This window comes from Triturus cristatus, chromosome 3_1, assembly GCF_964204655.1.
Source record: "Triturus cristatus chromosome 3_1, aTriCri1.1, whole genome shotgun sequence".
Lineage (NCBI taxonomy): Eukaryota > Metazoa > Chordata > Amphibia > Caudata > Salamandridae > Triturus > Triturus cristatus.
The window spans coordinates 932,915,140-932,921,174 of record NC_140583.1 but is presented as its reverse complement, the minus strand read 5'-3'; positions in this window follow the sequence as shown (position 1 = coordinate 932,921,174).

The following is a 6,035-nucleotide window of genomic DNA, read 5'->3' as shown; positions in this document are numbered from 1 at the left end:
AATGCCTAATTTCCTTTCAGCAATTGAAGTATGCATCTATATTTTTAGCTGGTACTTGATACTTTTTCGGCTAAAATATTTACCTGTGCTCCAGACGATTTGAAAGGCGGTTATATCCCCCCGCAACCTCTCCAAATCCCCCCCCTCCCCACACACACACACACCACCACACACAGCCAGCGCCACCCTGAAGACAACAGTTCTACTAAACATTGAGCTCTGGAGGGAAAAGGGACTGAGGGAGACTGTAACAGAGAGAAGCGAAGAATGAACAGCGAACCAAGAGAACAGAAGAATGGGAAAGGGATGTTATATTGTGCAAAAGGAAGCAAAGAGAATACGTGGCATGAAAGAAAGGGAACTGATGGAGGAGTCGAAAAGTGAAAGGGAAGCTACATAAAGGAAGAAAACAGAATGAGAAAGAGAAAGGAGGGAAGAGAGATATGAAACAATTTAGGAAAGAGAAAAAAAAGGTAAGGAGGAAGGGTGAAAGCAAGTAAAGAAAGAGGAGGGGAAATTTGGCAAAGAGAAAAGGTGAAATTGGCATGTGAAATGAAGTAAAGAGGGAGAATGAGGGAAAAGAAATTAAAGAAAGAATGGAATATGAAGCAACGAGAACGAAGCAAATGAAAACGAAGGTGAAAGGAAGAAGACAGAAATAAAAGAAAAAAAGGGTGCTTAAACAGGGAGAAAATTGAATCAAGTTATGAAAATGGGAAAGAGAAAATGGGCAGAGAGAAAATCACAAATAAAAGGAGCGGATTGGGATGAGAGAAAGAAGCTAAAGAGAGAGTGTGTTGACGAGGCATGAAGAGAAGCTAAAGAGAGAGTGTGTTGACGAGGCATGAAGAAATAAAGACAATTAAGAAAGGGGGAAGAAGGCAGAGTGAAAGAAGCCAGATTTGCAAAAAAGGAAAGGAAACAGGGAAATGGCCCAAAGAAACTGGGGGAGAAAAAACTTAAAGAGAAAGGAATCCACTTATAATAAAGAAAGCGAAGAAAGAAAGGTTGAAATTAAATCGGAAGAAACAAAGCCAAGAAAATGGAACAAAGGTAGAGAGAAGGACACTAAAGAAAGGGGAAGAAAATGGATCAGGGAGAAAAACAGCCAACAAAGAGGAAGCGAGAAAGGTAGTGAAAAGGAGAGGGTCTTGAAAAGAAGGATGTTTGCTGGAAAGGACATGAAAAGGCGGCAGAGAAGCTATAAGTGTGCGCAGCCACTGAGAACCATCGCTGCTGCCTTGCACGTTCCAGATGTGAGCAGCTGCAGGAAGCCGACAGCCAATAGGCGAACGCAGACCTACCGGGCTTTGAAAGCGGAGTACCATGCACATTAGAAGAAAATTACGAGGTAACAACGGCGCCGGGAGCTGCACGTTTCAAGAGCGCAGGTAGAGAGCCGCCTCTAAACAAAGGTGATGCAGACAGACGCCGGATGAAGTGAGTGCTAGAGGCCCTCTGGTACCCACCCAGCCAGGGGCGGGATGCAAGAGCTATATGAAGAGTAAAGACAGGCCGCCGCTTCCGGTCAGGGACTCCAGGCGGAAGTCTCGGGTCATCGCATCCGAACATTAGTCAGACCCTAAGCATGCACTGCAGCGTGCGCGGGGCCCATCTAGTGACAGCTTCCATCCCTGGGCCACAACATATGCCTGCAATACATACATAGTGTGCGGGTCACCGCGCCCAGACACAATGCACGAGCAGGGTCTCTCTGGTCGCTGCAACCAGCCACAGTGTAGGGCACCGTGACCCCGGGTCACAAGACAATGGGGGATCACAGACATAGTGGGCGCCCCCTCCGGTCACAAGACACAGTGTGGTACTCGCACGTCACCAAATCCAGACAAATAATGCGGGGTCCCCGTGGTCACCTCGTCCAGACAGATAACGATCGAGTGCCCCTCCGGCCACGAGACGCTGCGAGATTTTCATCACCAAGTCTACACAAACACAGTGTGCGGGCACCTCCTGTCACAAGACACCGCGCGGAACTTTTGCCACAACGTCCAGACAGGCCAACAAGTCCGAGTCCTCTTTGGTGACCACCCCAGTCATTTCAGAGGATCTAAACACTGGCACAAGGCAAGTGTGTGGGACCCTCAGCTGACCATGTCCAGCCAGACACCGTGTGAGCGGCCCTCGGGTCACCAGGTCCAGTGTAACTGTGTGCGGACCCCTCGGGCAGCCAGGTCCGGCCGCACAGGAGGGGGCCCTAAACTGGTCATGTCCAACCGGATACATTGTGTGGGGCCTCCGGTACAAGGTGCTGCCAGACACACTGCGTGGGCACCAATGGTCATAATACACGGTGTACGGGACTACAGCGGTCACTGTACTTGGTGTAGGGGGCCCCGGCCTCGATACGTCCGTCCAGCAACACAGTGTGTGGAGACCACCCGTCACCCCATGCAGCCTTCGCGCAGACCCCAGACATGGAGATGCGAGCCACTGCTTGTGGTCTCTCTGGTCTTCAAACACAGTATTTGGGTCCCCACTGGTTACAATAATCGGTGTGTGGGGCCCCGGATGATCATAAAAAAAGAGTGGACCATTCCGGTCACAATACAAGGGCCCGCTAGTGTCTGGAGAGACCCTACCACACAGATTCCGGCCATTCTGACCGCGAAACACAGTGGGGCATATTAACAACGAGGCGATACAAAATTATCGCCGCTTTTGCGGCCGTTTTCGGCCGAAAAGCGGCGATAATTTGATCGCGTTATTTACAAGGACACGCTATCGCGTGTTTCCTTGAATCAGCTCCTGTTTAGTTTACGCCTCACTTTGCATCTCTAATGAGATGCAAAGTAGGCGTTCCCTGCAAAAACTAAGGGAAAAGGATCTCTAACTGCCCTACTCCGTATTTACAATACGGCCCAGGACACCCTTAGCGATGTAAAATACAGCGTTAACCACTGTTATCGCCGGTATTTTACGTCTGCTAATTTTCATGACTACCCTATCTATGACATGGGAGGTGGATTCAGTGGCTGAATCCACATCTCCCTATCATCAAGGTTTCTTCTATCGCTGTGGGAATATCGCTGGTTTACCAGCGATATTCCCGCATAACGCCACTTTTGATGTGAAATTTATCGCCCTGGAGTAACGCGTTGTTAATAACGCGTTATCCAGGCGATAAATTACAGCGATAGGCAGCGCTAAGCGCGCTTTGCGATATTTATCGCCGTCTGTTGCTGATATGCCCCAGTGTGCGGGTCCCTATGGTCACCATACAATGTATGAGGTGCCCGCTGGTCCTCATAAACGATGCGGGCCCAAGCAGGTCATCATACAAGATATGCGGGTCCGCTAGTCGCCATGTACAGTTTGCGGGTCCCCGCTGGACGCAATACACAGGGCGGACTCCCCTGGTCACAATGCACGGAGTGCGGGGCCCCCTGGTCACAGTACACGGTGTGCAGGGCCCCACTGCACGTAATACACAGGGCGGACTCCCCTGGTCACAATGCATGGAGTGCGGGGCCCCCTGGTCACAGTACACGGTGTGCGGGGCCCCACTGGACGCAATACACAGGGCGGACTCCCCTGGTCACAATGCCCGGAGTGCGGGGCCCCCTGGTCACAATACACGGTGTGCGGGGCCCCACTGGACGCAATACACAGGGCGGACTCCCCTGGTCACAATGCCCGGAGTGCGGGGCCCCTGGTCACAATACACAGTGTGCGGGCCCCCGATGGGCGCAATACACAGGGCAGACTCCCCTGGTCACAATGCCCGGAGTGCGGGGCCCCGCTGGACGCAATACACAGGGCGGACTCCCCTGGTCACAATACACGGTGTGCGGGGCCCCCTGGTCACAATACACAGTGTGCGGGGCCCCACTGGACGCAATACACCGGGCGGACTCCCCTGGTCACAATGCATGGTGTGCGGGGCCCCCTGGTCACAATACACAGTGTGCGGGGCCCCACTGGACGCAATACACCGGGCGGACTCCCCTGGTCACAATGCATGGTGTGCGGGGCCCCCTGGTCACAATACACAGTGTGCGGGGCCCCACTGGACGCAATACACCGGGCGGACTCCCCTGGTCACAATGCACAGAGCGCGGGGTCCCCTGGTCACAATGCACGGAGTGCGGGGCCCCCTGGTCACAATACACGGTGTGCAGGGCCCCACTGGACGCAATACACAGGCCGGACTCGCCGGGTCACAATACGGGGCCACATTGGTCTCAAATCTTCTCACGCGGCTCCTCCCATCACATGACGGTTTGGGGTGGGACTCTCGGGTCACTGGCCATGTTACAAACATGCAAGCACTGAACACGGCAAGATGTGAGCACTTTCCAAATCTCGATGTCGAGTTTTATTTAAAAAAGGAACACGCCGCGATAATCACAAGCCCGGTTTGTTGGAACAGCCCGGAACGAGCAGCCGCCCAGCAGCAAGGGGAATATCCGTAATGGGTTTAATACGTGTCTATCCGCAGAGTGTTTAAACAATATTGGCTCTCTCCACACGTGCTGATTCCACGTCTCAGCGGGACCCCGCATTTGCATAAATATAATATGTGTGCGTTTATCCAACATGAGCATCCTTTAAAGGCGTCTTCGATGCACTTTAAATGAGTCCCGTATAGTCTGGGGGGAAAAAACCTAACGTACATGCAACAGCGTATTTTTAAATATCACCCGGTGGCCGCGCGGAAATGCGTATTCGGAACACACTGGATTTCGAACAGTTCGAGAAGGGTGCTTTTAGCAGAAACGTTTTCGAAAGGGGAACTGCTGCAAACACTACATTTCTGTTTTTTGGAGCGCTATGCCCCCTGCAATTCTAGTAATCAAAACAACGCTTTTCTCTGTAGCTTGCAGTAAGGCTTTTTAGTGCCGCCCCTCCCCCAAAATAAAAACTCATCTTTAAAAAAAAAACATCTTTTCTCTTCCTCCATTTAAAAAACTGACTGAGCGCTTTTCCATTTTCCATGGAGGGAAAACAGAACAATGTGCTTCGATGCATAGCCCAAAGAGTTGACGCAATTGAGGGGAGAGGCTCCCGTGGACCCCGTGGAAGACGCGTCTTCATTAATGTGTAGGTGGGGGTGCGCCCTCGGTTCACCTTGAAGCCTGGCCAGAAGCAGGTGCATTTTGACAAGTATTCTTCAGGCACGGGCACCGATCTGTTTACATCTTCATGGTGTATGTCCACTTTGTAGATTAATTAAGTCATTTGTAAAGGAGAGGCGCCGCTCTTAGGTATAACACAACCCTTTGCCCTCGGGGGCGTCGGCTTCCGTTAAAGAGGGGAAACCCTCCACTTGACCTCAGCAAGGTTTGTAAACACAGACTGGCGGATACCGGAATAAACGTGCGGCAACTTGTATTTGAATGCAAGCAGTTTCGCTTTTCGCTCTTTCTTCTCGGCCCGAGGGGATGTAAAAACATAAATAAATATAATAAAAGATAGTCGACCCGCAGATAAAAACGGAAGCTCTCGAGGCGCTCAGTGAACTTCGTTTTTTCCTCATTCTGACAAAGTTACTACTGCGTGAAATATAAGCCTCCGTCATATAAAATTCATAACAGACTCTGGCCAGTGGCAGCAGCCGTCTGTATTATTCATGTCAATTTATGAAGAGCGACAGACTTCTTTATTTTACAGTTCCAAATTCGCACAGGTTCGGGGCAAAAACTCCGACAATAATACAATCGCTGCGAAAGGGATATTCCTACAAACTCAATCCTGTTTTTAGGGTGCACGTTTTTACTCTCTTGCAATTAATTTAGAAAAAAAGAATCATTCGATGAAATGCTCTGTCGTTTGAAAATCAAGTTCATATTCCCACATAAATATACATTTTAGCACTACTATGGATAACAAACTGTTCGATTTCATTTCGCCCTCTATATAAATAACCAACATAAAATATATTTTTTCAGGACAGCACCTCACTCAGCATTCTTCTCTCTCGACCCCTGTAAAAACTCTAGAAGCGCGAAATTGATAAATGTGAATTTGTTTTCAAGTCTTCAACGTGTCGTTTCATCGTGCGCTCATTCAAGCCA